The sequence below is a fragment of the Castor canadensis genome, chromosome 13 (assembly GCF_047511655.1).
Source record: "Castor canadensis chromosome 13, mCasCan1.hap1v2, whole genome shotgun sequence".
Taxonomy (NCBI): Eukaryota; Metazoa; Chordata; class Mammalia; order Rodentia; family Castoridae; genus Castor; species Castor canadensis.
This window is the reverse complement of record NC_133398.1, coordinates 11,142,531-11,162,353: the sequence shown is the minus strand read 5'-3', so window position 1 is coordinate 11,162,353 and position 19,823 is coordinate 11,142,531. Positions and strand designations below refer to the sequence as shown.

At 49.5% G+C, this 19,823-nt stretch overlaps 1 non-coding gene across 1 annotated transcript; it reads right to left on the bottom strand.

Annotated features, from left to right (window-relative positions):
• Window positions 1-5,143: 5,143 nt before the first annotated feature.
• On the bottom strand, window positions 5,144-5,250 carry LOC141415934 (U6 spliceosomal RNA). The gene has a single exon (XR_012440882.1). It is a non-coding gene; the product is annotated as a U6 spliceosomal RNA (small nuclear RNA).
• Window positions 5,251-19,823: the final 14,573 nt, after the last annotated feature.

Below are 19,823 nucleotides of genomic sequence, written 5' to 3'. Positions count from 1 at the left end.
AATCTATTTATCTCTTTAAAAATTTTTTGTGGTACTAGATGGAAAAATATTAAGTACAGTCTAGAATCTTCAGGCTGTGTCTCTCTCTAGGGTCCCCAGACCCTGAGAAATACACCCCACAGCCAGCTGAGCACTTGCAACTCCCCAACACACCAGGCTCTACTCTTGTATGTGTGGTCAACTCTTCTCATCCTATAAGGACATCAGTCAGATTGGTGACTTGACCTTGCCAAATGACTCATTTTCACATAATTGCCTGTTAAAGGTCCTATCTCCTAACACAGTCACCTTTGTGGAGGACACAATTCAGTCCATAGCATGTGACCTGGCTAAGTCAGCTCCACATTGCCACCTTCCCAGACACCCACCCCAAGGGCCACCTTAGCTACCCTTTTTCTGGACTCCCATAGTTCCTTGCACTGTGCCCACAGCCCCATTGGTCAAGCTGGTTGGAACAACTGGGTGGTCTCCACTGCCCCTCCTTAGACCGCGAGGTCCCTTAGTGCAGCCCACATTGGGGGCTGCCACCTCTTTGCGTGCCCAGCACCAGGCTTGTGTGCATCTGAGAAGAAGCAGAAGAGCAGAGCAACAGGGAAGAAACAGGTGGTGGAGGAATTTCTTCCTCTTGCTACATGCCCTCTGCTTCTTCTTAGCTCCTGAAACAGCACCCTGGGGTGCATGAGGTGACAAAGTGCTGGGAACCATGACATCTTTCCTGCTCCCTGGTCAACAGTAACAGTTCCTTCAGGCTTTTTTTTGGGGGGGGGTTGGGGAGGAGCATCTCACTGTGTTCTGAGAAACTAAGGCCACTGAAACCACTTGGATTTCATTCTGATTTTGTGTTATTTTGTGTTTGATTTTTGTGGTGCCAAGGATACAATCCAGGGTCTTATGAATGCTAGGCAAGGGCTTTCTGGGTTTGGTTTGCAGCTCACTTCATCACTACGAACATTTCTTTCCCTTTGACAAATGGGAGCCAGAACCCTTGTCCTGGTTTGGGAATCAGATGATGAAGCAACGGGCAGTTAAGTGCTCTGAAAAACCCCGCTCTAAGGCTGGGGGTATAGCTTGGTGGGAGAGTGCTTGTCTAGTATACGGGGCCCAGGTTCAATCCCTAATGGTGAAAAAAAGAAAGAGAAAAAAGAGAAGGAAAAGAAAGAAAAACCCTATTCCACCGATGATGGTTTTATATAAATCATTATTATACTATTATTGAATTCTGAATGGTAACATAGCAATTCTTTCCCTTGAGCATAGTATATATTGCTGTTGAATAATAGAACTCTCTTGATTTGTATTAATGGGGGGTTGTGGATTAGTGATAAGTCTGAATTATAGGACCTTGCAAAAATGTTATTACTTTCAAATTAATGTGAATTAATGACTAACCTGGATTCAAGACATGATCCCTTAGGAGGCTTGCTTTAACGAACAGATAAGAATCACTGGTAATTAAACACTCACTGTAACAAAGAGGTTCCAACTGAGTAGTTTAAAAGTATTGGAAAACTTTTTCTGAAGAAAACGAATCATCCTTCCAGCAATATTGGTGTGCATGGCCGACCTTTTCACAATCCCCCGCCTAAGTCAGGTTATAAAAACTTCTGGTCAAGCAGGGTTTTGAAGCACTGAGTCACGGTTATTCCTAAAATGATAGGCTAGGGACACTGCTGCTAGCAGCAGGTGCCAGCAAGCAGCCACCTTGTGACTTGCTGGGGACCCTCCATGCCCGTCTCTGGCTAGTGAGCCGGCATCATATCCAACATCTGCACACAAACACACAACCTTGGACACACAACCACTGCTCATTTGCACACATTCTTACATACACAATTACACACGCACTTCCATAAAAGTCACAAAGGGCACACCTGTTCCACGCTCACTCAATCTCAGGCACACAAACACATAACAACATAACAAGGACAACCGCAAAGGCTCACCATGCTACTGAGGATTCCAACTCATGTGACGAGCTAAAACGTCCCAGGGGACTGACTGCAGGTTCCATGGGGCCCGTTCCATATGTGTCTTCCCCAGGGATGGCAGTGCACTTAAAGGCTCCAAGTGCACTTGCTCTCTGCTTCTGACAAGGGGACAGTAGCTTGGGGTATGACCCTGTACACATAGCCTTCCCGCACAAGGACAGGAGAAACAAAACTCAGGCAACTGAGGATGCTAATGGCTAGCAGGCAGTGGGCTCTGTCAAGAGCATCTGTTCTAACAGCTCTAAGGCAATCTCTCCTGTGCTCCTTGCAGCAATCCCATGAGGAGAGGGGTTTTATCAGCCCTATTTACAGATAGGGAAACAGAGGCTCAGGGACTTCCTGAAGGTGCCATGACCAGTGAATGCTCAGCCAGGATTCCCACCAGGTCTACCTGTCTGTCTCAACTACCTCCCTCTTAACTGATCTGTGAGACCCAGAACAGGTGGACTTGAACCAAACCAGAGTTGATGAGAACAGGGTGTGGGGGCGAGTGTTAAATTGAGTAGAGAAAGAAAGAAAAAGGAGGAAGCCGGCACTCTGAGTGGTACAACAGCCCGCAGAAATGGGACGGAAGCCAAAAGAACCTTAGCATTAAGGAGTCTGCAGCTGCCAGCACTAGTAACTCACACCTGTAATCCTAGTTACTCAGGAGGTGGAGATTGGAAGGATCTCAGTTCAAGGCCAGCCCAGGCAACAAGTTTGGGAGACTCTATCTCAACCAATAAAGGCTGGGTATGGTGGTGCACACCTGTCATCCTAGGTACTATGGGAAGCATAAACAGGAGGGCCATGATCCAGGTCAGTTCAGGGCAAAGTCGAGTTCCTACCTCAAAAATAACCAGAATGAAAAGGATTAGGGACATGGCTCAAGTAGCAGAGTGCCTGCCTAGCAAGCACAAAGCCCTGAGTTCAAACCCCAGTACTGGGCGGTGTGTGTGGGGGTCTGCAGCTGACTTTATAGGAAGGGACAAAAGGGACTGATATCTCCCTGTAGAGACTCTCAGATACTCGTAACAATAATAACTACCACTGAATGGATCATTTGTTGAGATATTGCTCAGTGCACGTAGAGCGGCTCCAATGACCCTATGTGCAATTAGCTGAGAACACAGGCTCAGAGAAACTGCCAACACCATAGAGCTGGTGGGTAAGACAGCTAGGATTCAAACCCAGGTCTGATGACTGCAGCACCACGCTCTTTTTCTACCCTCCGTGTACCTGACTCATCCTCCTGGGAGATGAACTGAAAATCATCACAGCTTTGGCCATATCCCTGCCTGAAATGATGGGTAGAAACTGAGAGATTTTGGAGCCCTGATGCTTCTCCCATCCCTGCTTCCTACACAGAATCAGAAATAGAAAGGGAGAAGAGAAGGCAGTAATTTTTCAGGTGCTGTTGAAAATATTTGGATTTCTGAACAGTGGTTTATGAGACTGGAGAGATGGGAAAACTTGGTTAGCCGTCAGAGTTCAGTAAACATTACTGTGCTATGTTTTTGCTTTTTTTTTAAAATTATAAATCTACTTATTAAGCTGAGGCTCTTGGATCCAACACAAAGGGCACTTGATAGAATTGCACAAGGAAAAAGAGAAACATATCTGCCCACCATAGAACAATAGCCTTCATTCTACAGCTGTATTTTAAGCCTGATGACAAATGTCCAAGATAAAATTGTGGAATCACTGTGACACCCCTCCTACCCATGAACCCTCCGAGAATGTCACAGAGGGTGATGAACTTGGGGTGGGGAGAGGGAGAACGTGAGTGGAATTTTTATCAGCACTGCGGACAGCAACCAAGCAGCCAGTTGGGGAGCTGTCCTGGGTGCTGGGACCAACAGCTGGGAGACCAGACATTTATCAAGTGTCAGCTAGATGCCAGCTACCATTCCAACACTGCACATACATCATCTCATTTAAGATGCCCAGCAGGCGCACACAGCAGGCATCATCTCCCTCCCTTTACAGATGCAAAGACTGAAGACCCATGACAGACAACATCTTGTCCAAGTGCACACAGACGTTGAGCTGAAATTTGAATCTAGAATGATCTGGCTAGGGATTAGTCATTCTCACTGACTCCATCCATACCCAAAGATCCCCTACTCCCATCGTCACCAGAGTCAGCCCTGGATCTCTGCAGGACAGTCATCAAACACAGGAGACATTGGCCATGTCTAGTGAAGGGCTGACTTGTGGAACTCTGTTAGCACTGGGTGTGGGATTCCACAGGACAGTGTTCTAGTCATTCTCAGCCCCATGCCTGCCGGTCAACCATGAGCAAGGCTTTGGGTGGGGATACAGTGGCAGCCCTAACTGACAAAGGGGAGGCATGTTGTACAGCCACTTAAGATGGAGTAAGAGAGCCTCCTACCCCCAAGCTCCAGCCTCCACCTAGTCCCCTCCAGGCCAGCTCTGGTTAGAGGACATCAGCAAAACTCAGCTCCCTTCCCCATGGGTTCTGCCCAATGGACAGCTAACTCCATCTGCTCCCAGAGCCCCAGTGTTGAGTCCTCCACCTCCCACAGGCAACACAGATGGGAGGAGGCCTAGTTTAGAAGATCCTTGACATCTGAGCTAAAGAATTTTATTTTAGATACTAGCAGAGTTTGAACTTGGGGCTTTGTGCTTGCTAGACAGGTGCTCTACCACTTGAGTCATGCCTCCAGCCTTTTTTTGCTGTAGTTATTTTTCAGAAAAGGTCTTGAATTTTTGCCTGGGCTGGCCTCAGACCGTGATCCTACTACCTACGCCTCCTGCATAGCTAGAATGGAGCCCAGCGTAGTCATCTATTCTTTTAAAAAATAGTTTATTATATTTTCAAATTATCATACACTAATAATACAAGGGGATTTTAGTGTGATAATTCCATGCATGTGTACAGTATATTTTGAACACCTCCATTATATTCCCATACCTCCCTTCTCTGAGAGAGAGAGAGAGAGAGAGAGAGAGAGAGAGAGAGAGCATACTTTCATCTTGTCACCCCTCAGTATCCTTTCCTTTATCCTCCCCTTCTGTTGTTCCCCCAACCATCCCCCTTTCACATTCATGTCCCACCATCACCATCATCACTATCATCATCGTCATGGTCTAGGATCCACAAAGGGGAGAAAACAGGTGGCTTTTTGAGCTTGGCTCGTCTCACTCTACATAAAACTATGGAATGCTTCACCAACCCGTGTGTCGTCCTTACACAGAGGCTGTGCTAGCCTTCCCTGTATCATCCCAGTCCTAGCACATGTGCTGCTGAAGCGAGCACTCTAGCCATCGAGCCATGGAGCTTGGCCATTTCCATATGCGTTCTCATTTTGTCTTCATAACAGCCTTGTGATGACGACCTCGAGGTAGTTACAATTGTCCCATTCTTACATGGAATGAAACTGAGGCCCAGAGAGAGGAAGACACTTGCCCAAAACCACAGAATTGGTAAAGAGGCAGAGCAGGATGCAAGAACTGCTCTGCATCATTCCTAAACCTCACTCTTCATCCCCCATAACCAGGTCTCTACCTCATTAAGGGTGGAGCCACACAGTTGCAGCCATAAACCTACCTCACTGGGAAATTATCTGAGGCCCATTAAAAGGAATGGCATTTTCTAGGATTCTTAGAAAGAAGTATTGGGAGCTGTCCACATGGGAATGGGGCCTCTGAACTCCCAGGGAGGAGGCTGGATCTGGACATTGCATAAAACAAAGCAAAGGAGCCCTTAGAAGTGACTTCAAAACCTGGAGATCCACTCCCATCAGAGGGAGTCTGGTCGCCAAGCCTTTGAGTCTCTTTCCTGGGCCCCTGAGGCCGGCATGGTTCTCCTCTGCCCCTACCAGATGCTTGGTCCATCCCGCCAGGTTGCTTTAAGGACTCCTCACAGTGACTCTGGACAGACCATGTCCTGGCTTTGAAAAGTCACATCTGTAAAGCTCAATTTCCTGATATAAAATGGCAAGAATGAAATCCGCCTGGCAGTGCCATTGGCCTGGCTTTGGGAGTCAGACACTACCAGTAGGCTGGCTGATCTGGGGCAGAAATAAGGGCTGTGGCTATGCCACCCTGGTCTGGTGGCCACAGAAAGGAGGCCTGGATTCAGTGGCCACTCTGGTCCTGGTGGTTCTGAGTTTCTTAACACCACCTAAGAAGACGCTGTCTAGTCAGGCACAAAGCACCGTTAAGGAAGGATTTTGGTCACTCTGCAGTCCTTTGCGTTTCTCTCCATCATGAGGAATCAATTGCAAGTCCCCAAAGATGGCGTTTTCTCTTGCTTCTGGGGCTACTGCTTTCTTTCCTTGACCCACCTAGCTAATATAGAGACCTGTTTCACCTCAGGAAGCCTTCCTTGACCCTGGGCAGGGCAGGCAGGTGGTGTTGCCCTGTGCTCCATGTGCCCTGGACTGCAGGGTTCCCTGGGGATGAAGGGAAGCTGAGGCATAAGGGGAGGGAGGGGGTGTCATTGTCTCCAAAACCCACACTCTGGCTGGAGAGGCAGCAGGAGGCTGGGTGGGGGCTGGAGAGCGCCATGGTGGCAGCCACCTGGAGGCTTCCTGAGCTCAGCCTCTCCTGGGAGGGGCCCAGGTGTGGTGCTTTGTGAGGGTGGCCCCAGGGGTGGCTCTGCTTACCTGCTGATAGGTGCAGGAGGCGGCAGCCTATCGGCAGCCTATCCCTGGAGAATCTGAGCCACCAGGTGGCAGGGCTCAACAAAGCACTGCCCAACCCCCAAGTGACAGTGGAGACAGGGCAGACAGGGAGGGGGAGGGAAGTCTGTGCCAGGACCCAAATCTGCTGTAGGACTCAGACCGTGCATGTTCCTGTCTAAGCCCCGTATGTGCTTACACGCGGCCTTCACTAACATGCACGTCTGTAAACCTGCTGGTATCTGACTATGAGTTTATCTGTGGCATGAGAATACCAGTTGGGTACGGGTGTACGCCTCGATGTGTGCATCCGTGTGGCAGAACATGCAAGCTGCGTGTGAATTCATGTGTGCAATTTTGTGATAGAAAATAGTGTAATAATCATGCACTCTGACCTTGAACTTTCATCCACTGAGGTTCAAATCCCAGCATAGCCACTTCCTGGCTCTGTGACCTAGGGCAAGTTGCTAAACTTCTAAATAAAGCAAAGCATGGAAAGTACTTAGCACAGTGCCTGCTTCAGAGGAGACAATAAATATCAGCAATTATTATTGTTATTTATTTACTGCAGTACTGGGGTTTGAACTCAGGGTCTACACCTTGAGCCACTCCACCAGTCCTTTTTTGTGAAAGGTTTTTTTGAGATAGGGTCTCACGAACTATTTGCCCAGGCTGGCTTTGAACCATGACCCTCCTAATCTCTGTAGCAGCTAGGAGTATAGGTGTGAGCCACTGGCGCCCACTGGCATTTATTATTTGTGTGTGTTATTGGCGTGAGGTTATCTGTGGGTTTGGTTTATGTGTATATCTAAGCCTGTGTTTATGGTCCAGTCCAGGGTCAAGTATACAGACTTGTGTGTTTAAGTGTAAGCATGTGTGGGTATGTGTCTGTACTTGAACCTCCCTCCCTCCCTCCCTCCCTCTCTCTTTCCCTCCCTTCTTTCTTGTCTTCCTTCCTTCCTTCCTTCCTCCCTGCCTCCCTCCCTTCCTCCCTGCCTCCCTTTCTTTCTTTCCTTCCTTCTTTTTGTCTGCCCCTCCTCCTACTGTCCATATACCCCAGAAGCTCAGGAGCCAGGACAACCACTATAAATGAAACTTAAATTCCTGATACTCTTTAAAGCCTCCTTCCCTAACCTGGCACCGTGGCACTTGTCTGTAATTCCAGTACTCAGGAAGCCTAGGCAGGAGGATTCAAAGTTCAAGGTCAGCTTAGGCTACATAGTAAGACCCTGTCTCAAAAACAAAAACAAAAACAAACCCTCATTCCCTGACTCCTGGTCTTTGAAAATAAATAATTATTTTCTCAAAAACTCAAATTTTGGGTTGGTGGAGTGGCTCAAATGGTGGAGAACCTGCCTAGCAAGTGTGAGGCCCTGAGTTCAAACTGAGTAACACCAAAAACCAAACCAAAACAAAAAAACCCCTCAAATTTTGAGTTACCTGGAACACAGACAGACACATAAGAAATCCTGCACTCCTAGACAACATGGATGTGCTACTTATTTATACATGACCATGCAGGTGAGCACGTGGACATACAAATTAATATCCGTGATCATCTATGCCCCATCTGTGTGTCCAAGACCCTCAGCCCAGCAGCCAACACAAGGTGGGAAACTTCTGGACTAAATGAAGGGGGGAAGTCTGTGCAAATCAAAAGAACCCTGAGGAGGACAACTAGAGGGGGCGGGCCCTGGATCCTGCCTCTAACCCAAAGCCAAACATGAGAGACTGTCCTGCCTTTGCCTTACAGCAGGGAGCACAGACTTGGAGGCTGAGCGACAGGGGGTCAAACCCCCACTTCTCCCACTGGTCCATCACACATGCGGGTCACCATTGGCTGCATCCTCTTCAAGTCCTTTTTCTGGCCTGACCCCAACCCCAGGGCTGCAGGTAGAGGAGACTCAGAACTCCCCTCAGGCTATCCCAGAGATCTGTGACACATTCCAGAGACTTCAGGGGATGAGTGGGAAGGAGACAAGTCAGCCTGCAGTGTTGGGGAAGCCCAGGGATCAGGTCAGCTGCACTTCTCAAAAGTCACACCAGGGAGATAGATAACGAAATTGAGAGTGAGAGCTTAGCAAATCAACAAAGTAACTTATGTTTGTTGAATCTAAACATTTTTAAATTACAGGGCTTGTATTTGTATATCAGTGTTCATAGCAGCATTATTTATTGTAGTCATATGGTCCCAAATATGACAGACATGGATAGATAAGTGGATAAATACAATGTGGTTTGCACTGAAACAGTATTCAGCCTTAAAAAAGAACAAAATTTTGTAACTTGCTACAACATGGTTTAATCTGGAAAACATTGTGTTAAGTGAAAGAAGTCAGCCACAAAAGGGCAAAAAGCTGTGTGATTCCATTTATTGGGAGAACCTAGAACAGTCCAATTCCTAGAGAGGGGAAGTGGAGTGGAGGTTCCCAGGGGCTGGGGAGTGGGGGTGGACAGCTCGTGTGTAGTGGCGCAGAGTTTCAGTTTGGGGCTATGGGAAAGTTCTGCAGATGGACTCACAGTGTTGTGAATGGACGTCATGCTACTGAATTGTACACGTCAAAAGAGTTCAAAATGTGAAATGATATGTTCTACCACAATGAAATGTGTCTTTTAAAGTCAGATTTATTAGCTATAACTTACATACAGTAAACTTCACCCTTTGGGGGGTATATAAGGTATTGTGTTTCTGCCCAGGGGCCAGTCTCAGATCAAGATTCTCCGGAAGTCACACCTCACTTTCTTTTGATTTCATTTTTTTCAGTAGTTCATTTGTATTGTATTTTATACAAACCTGAGTAACATTGGAATGGAAGGAAAAGAGAAATGGCTAGTCCTGCCTGGTGGTTGGTCTCAGAAGTTCTAGTCTAGGAGGAGTCAGCAGATTGGGGGTAAGGAGTCTCAGCTAAGAACTGCATGTGCAAAGGCCGGGGGGTGCCTGGTACAGGATTGGGAACATGGACTGGAGAGGACACTGGTGAGCAGTCCTAAGGCTGGGAATGGGATCAGGGACCAGATGGTGCCTGAGGTGTCAGGGTCTGAGTTGAGATTATCTGGGGAGGTGGGGGGCGTGGAGAGCCATTGAAGAGTCTGAAGCAGGAGAAAAAAAATTACTTGATTCACAGCACAGAAGGGGCTGCAGCCAGAGAGGAGACCTGGACTAGGGCTTGGCAGCCTTGGGCTAAGATCAAAACGTTCAGGATAAGGGGGTGCGTCAGATGCGGGTGGGGAGTAAGGCTCTGAATGGAGCGAGGGGGACCCAGCTGTCCTGTTTTGGTCCATGGGTCCCTTAGGGCTTCGGTGGGATGAAGAGGGGCCAGCAGAGGTGGCAGTCGGGCAGAGAGAGGAGACCTCCCAGCTCTGGGGCTGAGGCCTGGCCTGCAGGGTGCCTCCCCCGCCCAAGCCGCATCTGATTCAGCTGTCACTCAGGCGGGCCCGGCCTCAGAAAGACCCCCAAAGAGCGGGTGATTTGTGCAGGCCTGGCCGTCCATTGTCCCGCTGGGATTTGGTCTTTGCCAAGACTAACAAAGAGCTCAGGGAGGAGCGGGCTGGGCTCGGAGTGGGGACAAGAAAGGAGGAGGTAGAGGGGAGAGGATGGGGGAGGGGAGAAGAGGGGGAGGGGAGGGAGGAGGAGGGGTAGGGGGAGCTCCTCCAGGCCCCACCGGGCAGGCAGGGGCGTCACTTTCGGTCCTCTTAGGCCGGCGGTGGCCCTCGCCATGTGCCCCTGGCTGTGCCCTGCGCCGCGATGCTGTGCGCACCTGGCCGTTTGCGCCAAGCACCTCCGCGCCTGGATCCAGTGTCCCCGCACTCGGGGACCTCCATGCCGCGCGGCCTTAGAATGGGGTTAGCGCACACACACACACACACACACACACACACACACACACGCTGTGGCTGTGTCCTCCTCCCTCTCCCCAGCTACAGTTCTTCCCACCCTTCACCCCTCAGGCTCCAAGTCCCCCAGTGCCACCCCAAACGCTCCGTCATTGTTTTCCGGTTTCCTTCGGCCCTGCCATCTCTTTGTAACCGGCCCTTTGTGAAGTGTGCCCAGTTTCCCGCCGGGGTCCTGCCTGGGCCACGGGCACAAGTGCACGCCGGCTGCCTCTCTTGAATGCGCCCGTGCGAGCTGCTTCCCTGTGGGCGCCCTTACGCGTGCACAGGCGACCATTGGTGAACATTGACACCGAGTGGGTGCGTGGCCCTGGTGGTTTCTAGCGCGTCTCTGCAGGTTCATAGGTGTGCGTTTCGGCTGTGCGTTCTTGGGGGGATGGCTGTGTGAGGCAGGGGCAGGGAGAGACTGGGAGTGCAGGCCCTGCAGCTCCTCCTCCAGGCTCCCCCGGGGCCTCTTAAGAAGCTTTGCCTCTCCAGAAGGACCTGCTCCCCGGAGTTCAGCCTGTTTTGTTCAAAACACACGAGGAGGGGCTCATAGCCACTACCCTTCCCTTCTGGGATGCTCGCCCTCCCCCATTCCTCCTGCTGGAGGTGACTGAGTCTCAGGACTTGAAATCAGTTGCACTGTCAGACACCATTGATAAAGATCTACTCTTACCTGAAAGCGTTACTATCTTTGCTCCGTTAAGCAGTTGTACAAGAATGACATGGAGAAAGAAAGAGGGCTGGTGGAGAGGCTCAAGTGGTAGAGTGTTTGCCTAGCAAGACTGAGGCCCTGAATTCAAGCCCCAGTACCCCCACCCCACCCCCAAAAAAAGAGAGGAAGGAAGGAAGAGAAAAGAAAGTCATTAAGTCCAGAACTTATTAAGAAAATGATCAATACATCCAACTTCATTAAAGCAAAAGATTCTACGCTGTGAAAGGAATCAAACAAATTTAAAACACAAACAAATTCACTGGACCTATAATTATATATACTAAGAGTAATATCTTAAAATATGCAAAGAGTTTCCATAAACAAACAACCACAACTCAACAGTGATATGGTCAAGTGTTCCAGAAAGAAACTGAACAAATGACCCTGGTAACAATAAAAATTAAAATGGGACAGCCCACTTTTTGGCCAACAGGTTTAATGAAACTAAAAACACATGCTAGCTAATGATAGAGGGCACTGAGGAATGCACACACCCACATGCTGTTGGATGGAATATAAAACTGATATCGCCTAGAAGGGACAACTTGGTAATATTTATCAATATAAAGTATGCATATTGTACACCCCAGCAATTCTCCTTATAAAAACTATCTTACAAGATTACCAGCTCATGCATGCCAAGATACATCTGTAAGGTTATTCTCTGACGTCTTATTGGTAATGCAAAAATATTTAGAGACAAGTTAAATGTCATTCAGAGGAAATACGACTGAGGAAACCGTGATATCACTATATTCTGGAATACTGTAGTGTTATTAAAAAGAATGAAGTAGACCGGGTGCCGGTGGCTCACGCCTGTAATCCTAGCTACTCAGGAGGCAGAGATCCAGAGAATTGTGGTTTGAAGCCAGCCTGAGGAAATAGTTCATGAGACCCTATCTCAAAAAAACCCTTCACAAAAATATGACTGGTAGAATGGCTCAAGGTGAAGGCCCTGAATTCAAACCCCAGTACGTGTAAAAAAAAAAAAATGAAGTAGATCTGTGTTACTGCAATAGCATCCATAACGTGTTTTCTAATATAAAAAGCAAGTTGGGCCTGAGAGTGTTTCTCAGTTGTCAGAGAGCTTGTCTGGTAAGCAAGGACCTGAGTTTGATCCCCAGGACCACAAAATAAATAAATAGAATTAAAAGCAAAATAAAAAACATGGTGTACACAGTCCCTTTGGTGTTTCTGGAAAAGCTATGTGTCAAATGAGCTTATATTTTGAAAATTACTAGTGTGCTTTTCTTTTTTAAAAAAATTTCTGAATATGTGATCTTTGCAATAGTGGGTCGGGGACCATCCATCTGCCTGGAGAGAATTAGCAAAGTTATAGAAGAAATAAAAAGAGAAAGGCAAATTCAGTTTCTAGTATTAAAAATAGGATTTTGCTGCCAGAAAATTATCAACTTCCCATAGTAATTCTTCTTCTTCTTCTTCTTCTTTTTGGCAGCACTGGGACTTGAACTCAGGGCTTCCTGCTTGCTAGGCAGGTGCTCTATCGCTTGAGCCACACCTCCAGGCCACCTGTAGTTCTTATTTATCAATTAATACTTAGCTGTGTGGTCAGAGTTGGGAGAAAGGATGTGTGTGACCCTGGCAGCTGGGGCAGACCAAGATGGAGCTCTTGCAGTTTGGCAGGACTTGTAAGCAAGGTGTGATAGCCTTTGTTCTAAACTGTCTTCTCAAGGCTATTTGTCACCAACAGCCTTGGAACACGGACAGGTTTCTTCCTCTGGAGCGCAGGGCTGGCGTGCCCAGAAGCTGTGGCAGTGGATGCAGACAGCATGTTAATCTCATGCCCTCTGACCCCTTTCTCCTACACTGGCTCAGGGCTGACCCTGTGGCCAAGAGAATATGGAGGGAACAATGTCCTGTGACTTCAGGGTGCAGTCACAGGACAACATAGTTTGTCCCTGGCTCTCTTGAGATGTTTACTCTTGGATGGTGGCCACTGCCCTGCGGAGAGGCCCCTGAAGTGGGTCTTCCAACCCCAGAAAAACCTTCAGATCACTGCAGCCACTGAAACCTCCAGAGTAACTCAGCCCCAGCCCAGCCACCCCCAGACTCCCCTGAGGGATACTAAATAGTCGTTGCTATGGCGAGCCGTTACACTTTGGGTTGATTTATCAGATTGCGAATACAAGGGACCTATCCCTAGAGTGGCGGTGGCCTGCGAAAGAGAGCCATTCAGACTTCTTGGGCCTTCACATGCTGAGGAAGCAAGGAGGAGAGCCAGCCCTGCCACAGAGCCATGGTGGCAGGACAGGGTGACTCCGAGGGGAGAGAGGCTGGCCATGGTCAACTGGGTGATGGCTGGGTAGAGGACAGGAGAGACTTTGAGCCATCAGAGCCTGAAAACCCGTAGGGCACACAAGCAAGGGAGGGGGACATGTCCCGGAGGCCAGAGCAGGCAGGTGGCAGCCTTGATCTTAAGATCCTCTCCCCTGCCCCAACTAGGCCCCCAACTAGGCCTAAGCCACTCTCTCCCTTCCCCCAAACATCCAGAACCACCAGGAACAAAGTGGGACAATGAAGGTCTTTGGGGAGAGTGGAAGGACAAGCAGGGACATTCAGGCGATTGGCGTGGACACATATTGTACCACATAGGTGCCCTGCCAGCTGGGCATTGTGGCTCCAGAGAAGACAAAATGAAGAAACAGCCTCTATCTGCACTTCCAAGTTGTGGTGTGAGTCAATATTTGTGACCCGGTGAGACACACACAGATGCACACATGTAAATATGTAAAAATGTCACCGAAAATACTGGCTACTCCTGAGCAGTGCTTTTAACGCTATCATTTTTAGTTTTATTTATTTGTCTAGCTTTTTTTTCCCTAAAGGCATTGAGAGGGTGGGAGAGAGAATCATGTGAGTTGGGTTGGGAGAGCTGGGTCGAATCCTGGTTGCACCACTTACTAGCTGGGCATGGAGAGCAAGTTAATACACCTCTCTAAGCCTCAGTTTCCCACCTCTAGATGGGGGCGCCGATCGTGTGGCTCTTGAGGACCATGGTAAACACTGAAGATCATCCCCAGAACCCAGCACAGTGCCTGACTAGACTTCAGCGTTAACTTGTGCGCAGCTAGCTGTGTAGTGAGCATGGATTGCTTTTGCTCCCTTAGTTTGAGAGATTAAAATTTCAGAAAAATCAAAAGGACAGCATAAGAACCACACATAACCATGCCACCTGGATTAGCAGCAAATAACTGTTGGATCATATTTGCTTCCGCTTTTCAATCTTTTAAATTTTTATTTATTATTTTGCAGTGCTGGGGTTTGAACTCAGGGTTTTGTACTTGTTAGACAAGTACTCTACAACTTGAGCCACACTTTAGTCCTTTTTTCACGTTAGTTGTTTTTCAGATAGGGTCTCTTGTTTTTGCCCAGGCCTGGCCTTGGACTGAGATCCTGCTACCTATGTCTCCTTCATAGTTTGGTTTACAGGTACATGCTACCATACCCACCTTGTTTGTTGAGATGGGGGGAGTTCACTAGCTTTTTTGCCATGGCTTTCTTGAACTGTAATCCTCCCAATCTCTACCTCTGAATAGGTGGGATTACAGGCATGCACCACCATGCCTGGCCTGCTTCAACTCTTTTTAAAGAGGACACAAGTAATACATGCATACATCCTCTCCTGAGGTCTGGGGTTGTATCTCATGGAAGAGCTCGAGCTTAGCATGCCCAAAGCCTAGGGCTCCATCCGTAGCACTGCATTCCTGAAAGCCAACCTTACAGATAGGTGCAGTCCTCCTCATGCTCCCATTCACTTTCTGGCCTCCAGCGCCTGGATTTGCCATGTTTGCATCTGGTCTTGTTTTGATCCAGCTCCAGCTGTCTATGTTGTGTGATGGGTGACCATACCTCCTGGGCCAGGTAGCAGGAGCAACCAGAAGGTATTATGGGGAAGCCATTGTGGGGATCAGAGCTACCCAGGCAGGAGGGGGATCTCTGTGGGTTGGGGAAACTGTGCAGTTTTCACTAGTCAAGGTCACCTGCACACAGTTCCAGGGACATTTGTGATGTTACTTGCACAGTTAGCCCAGTGTTGCCAATACAGTGTCACCTGCTGTTAACCCCATCGCCACTTGTCAGCCCAGCATTCACAAAGTCACCTGCCATGGTGAGCTTCCTGACCAGCCACCAACACTCATGGTGTCACCTGCCTGGCCACACAGGCATCCATGACCTCACCTGTTCACTCAGTCCCACCACAGTGTCACACACACTGTCCTGCAATTTCCTCAGTGCCATCTCTATGGTCATTCATAGAGTCACCTGCACACATACAACCCCCTAGAGGAGTCACCTGCCTGTGACCAACCACTGGCAGTCAGTCTGTCATCTGGGTCGCATCAGTGGAACCCTGTGCTATGAAATCATATGCAATGTCCCACAACACAGGCAGACCCCTCCCCTGCAGAGTTCTGCCCACTGTGTCCCCACAGTCCCGCCTGAGCTTGGATTGTCCTGCCTGGGGGCCTGGACCTGGCCTGCCTCTGCCCGTGGACCACCATTCAGGAATGAGGTTGTCTCCATCTCAGTGGGCCAAGGAGGCCGCTGGGCCTGGCCCCAGAAGCAGGGCCAATGCCCAGGAAAGGCTTTGTTCTTTGCGGGAAGGTCATTACCTAGAGGGATTGCAGAGCCCCTCTGCTGGCCGCTCCCCCTCCAACAAAGGAACAAAACAGCAGCTATTTTTAGATTCATGTCAAACTCTTCTTCAGCCCCTGGGGTGGGGAGTCCCCCGAGAGAGTGTGCAGGGCTGTAATGAGAGGCAGCAGCCTTGCGCCCAGCTCTGCAGGCAGCTGGCCCTCAGCTCTGCTGGGGGAGGAGTGAGCCCCAGACGCTGAGACAAAGAGCAGGCTAAGACAAGGACCACAAAGGATCAGGATGCCTGCTTGTGGGGGAGCAGCCCCACTCCTTCAGAAGGAGGTCCCCTGGGCCCAGGGAAAGTTGAACCCACCAGAGGAGGCAGGCGCCCAGGCTCTTTCGACTACATAGACCTCATGTGAGATCTGAGTCTGAACCGTATAGCCATGTGGCCTGTTTCCTCACCTGTAACATGCAAATGAGAATTCTCACCTCCTATGCCTGTTGTGAAGAGTCCCAGGAGTTAAAAATCTGCCTCACAGTAGGTCCTCAGCCAGCCCACAAACCTGTGTGAGCTCCTGGCCAAGCAAGAGCCTTCTGTTGTTCAACACTGACACTGCCTGCACATAGTAAGTACTCAATAAACATTTTTCAAGACATTAACGAAAGATCCTTACCAGCCTTCAGCCGAAGCTGTGTCCTCCCTGCTGAAGCCAAGCCACAGGTCACCCCAGGTTCAGAGGCCACCTTCCCAGGCTGGAAGCCTTGGACTGCAATGACAGATTCTGGACACTAGGGGGCGCAGTCTTTTAAGATTTCCACACCAGCTCAGGTCCTTCCTGCCAGTCAGGGGCCAGGAGGACCAAGAGACAATACAGTCCACTAGGTAGGATATCTGTCCATTCCTCTTAGCAGAAATCCACAGGTCTATTCTAAAACTCTGTGGAAGAGCAGGATTACCACCAGCTCTGTATTTGGCATCGCTCAAAAAAAAACTTTGTCAGGTCTGCCTGGGAGCACTGTGATTTTAACCCACTCACCACTGTACTGGCCTCACCTACTGTGACCCAATGTTTGCCCAGCCAAACTTCAAGATTACCTGTCATCATCCTACTCCTGTCCCAGTCAGAGAAACCCAGGCCATTGAGCTAGAAGGGCCCCACCAATGGACCTGATTATCTCCTACCCATTTTACAGATGGGAAAATAAAACAGAGTCATTTTCTCAAGGGTCTACAGTGAGGAGGAAGTCAGGCCAAGAGCAAAACTTAGGTCCTCTTTTTCAACTTGTGCCTTCTCACTCATGATCCATTTCACTATGGTTCTAGTGGAGGAAAGACCTTGAACACCTTTGTCCTGGGCTGTTCCTTCCCAGTTTCACTGCATGTCTACCAGCCCCTTGATGAAGCTACTTCATGAGGATGATGAGGCCTGGTGAGTTCGTCCCACGTTCACAGTTAACGGACCACAGCACTATTACTTGTTCATAGGACTATCTAAAAAATGCTAAGACCTGACTACTTTCTATTGGATTAGGTTGAACCAGATAAATTTGCTATTCCCAGGGGTCAAAAATTTTCTAGTTCCCGTCATGCTTAAATTTACTGCTCTGCCAAGGAGACTGTTATCCTGAAGGGTGGAGTCTGTCATTGGATTTTAGTGTCAGTATGGAGAGGGATGGATTTCTTCAGATGCAAAACAGCAAGGTGACTACTGTTGCTAGAGAGATTCTCCCCAGCCGCCCCAGCCTCACAGCGCAGGACCCTGGAGCAGCCAGATGGCTCTAGAGACCCAAGTTCAAGGACTTCTGAGCACCAAGGTCATGCCCCTTGCGCAGGAGGAGATTCAGGGGACAAGGGGTGAGGATAAGCATCTCCAGCCATGTCAGGAGGTCCCTTGGAAGGGAGTCAAGCCCACGTGGTATAAATGTAGAATCCCACAGAATATTGTGGCTAGAACGCCATGGAGAGTGGTTGACTGTCCAGGAATGTTGTAAAATGCTCTGGAATGTCAAAGAATGTCACCGGCTAGTGTGGATTCTTGTAAATGTCAAAGATGTCTGAGACTGCTGTAGATTATTGTAAATGTCATCGAATGTCAAGGACCACCTTCCAGTGTCATCACAGAATGCTGTAGATGGCTGTAAATGTCATGGAATGACTTAGAACATCATCCTAGGCCATGCGAGGCTGTTAGGGAAGGTCAGCATCACAGAATGTCATGGGGAGGGGACTTCAAGCTGGGAGGGACTCTGGAGTTCACAGGTTCACCTGCTCATTTTGCAGATGGGTAAACTGAGGCCCAGAGAGGGGAAGGGCCCATCTAATGGGGCTCAAACACGATCATCAGCAGAAATAAGTTTGAAATCTGGGCCTCTGGACTCCCTGGTAAAGCAGCCTCTCTTGCCTTAAGGCTCTCAGGGACTAATTTACCCTGTGATGGAAACAGGTGCCCAGGGTACTGTACAGACCTCCTGGTTCTGGCTGCCTCTGGCCAGTGTCAAGATGGAATTCAGTCCTCATTCAGGCTTCTGTCTGGAAAGCAAGGCAATGGGTCCTTTGTACTTTACTCAACAACTCCCCTAACCCCAAGCAGAAAGAGAGTGGGTGTGTTGTGAGCTAGGGGAGGAGCACTCAGGCCATTTTCAAGGTCTGGTGCCAGAAGGGTGCCACTGGCCTTCCTAGGGACACTCCTTGCACAGCCAGGACTCAACAGAACCCAGTTTTGCTGACAGTTTTTGGCAGAGGCTGGGAGCCTTAGGAGTCCGGGTGTGGGTGTGAGGTGGGCAGAGCAGGAGAGGGACTCTGGGAGAAGAACCTTTGATGTCATATCCAGTCTTCACGGCATAGGTCAGATAGGCTGAACTGCGTGCAGTGAGTGCGGTGGAAGTTTGTAAGAGCCTGAGAAGCCCTTCGGCTATCTTGGCAGGTCTGGGGAGGGGTCATGAGGCAGGAGCAAGATGGTGCGATGAAAAGGTCTCTGGGAGATGACCTTTCCTGGCTTTTGCCTTCAGTGGGACACTCTACCCATGATAAGACACTCTGCTTCTGCCCTTTTGCCCTCAAGTCCCAAGTCTCTGTGTCTCTCTCTTCTCCTGTCCTTCAGCACAGAACCCCAGGACTAGTCCACTTCTTCCAGTCTCCTGGGTAAGCCCCTTGGTCCTGTGGCCCACCCAGCAAGTCCTCCAACCCACACAGACTTGACCCTGGAGCTCCTGGCTCTGAAGGGGGAAGTAGGTCAGGGAGGATTCCAGGGACCTTCCCACATGTCCGCTGCTCAGAGCCCCTGCCTCTCGCTGCTGGACTTCATCTTTCCTGCCTGAGCAGAGCCCAGAGCCAGCCAGGGTGCTCCCCGCCCCAAGGGGAGAGTTGGATGCTGCATGGAGCCAGTTGGCTAGGGATGGTCCCTCTGGCAGGCCCCGGGGCTGGCTGGGCTTGGCCCGTGTCACCATCTCAGCAGAGCTGGGGACTTTGCCCCTCGGGAGCCGGGCTGGCAGTGACTCAGGGCGTTAGGCACCTGGAGTTGGGCAAAGCCTTCCCTACGCTCCAAGAGTTTGCTCCCTGCAGCTGTGAAAATAACAAGGTCCCAGCAGAGCTTGGTGGCAAAGCTGAGTTCAGAAAGTGCACAGGAAGAACGTGCAGGAGGAGTGAGAGACCTGGCAGAATAGGCAGTGGTACTGGGGGGCCTGGAGGGAGGTCGGTCGCTATGATGGACCCCCCCCGGGAGGGAGCAGTGGGTTGAGCCCCTTACTCCTGCCTACCTTAGTGAAGCTCTTCTAGCAGGGTACATAGCACGTGTGTACATCAGGGGACATGCATGTCTGTAGGTGGACATGTGTGCCCAGGTGTGTGCCCTTAGGGGTATGCTCCTAGGTCTGTCTGCAGGATGCTGCAAGACCTGAGGATAAACAAGGTAATTATGTGCAAATCATTCGTGAGACATGTCAGGAATAAGAGACTGACGATGGGAAGTGCTGGTGCTGATGTAGCAGGTCCCCCGTGTACATGGCAGTCATTAGCATCGT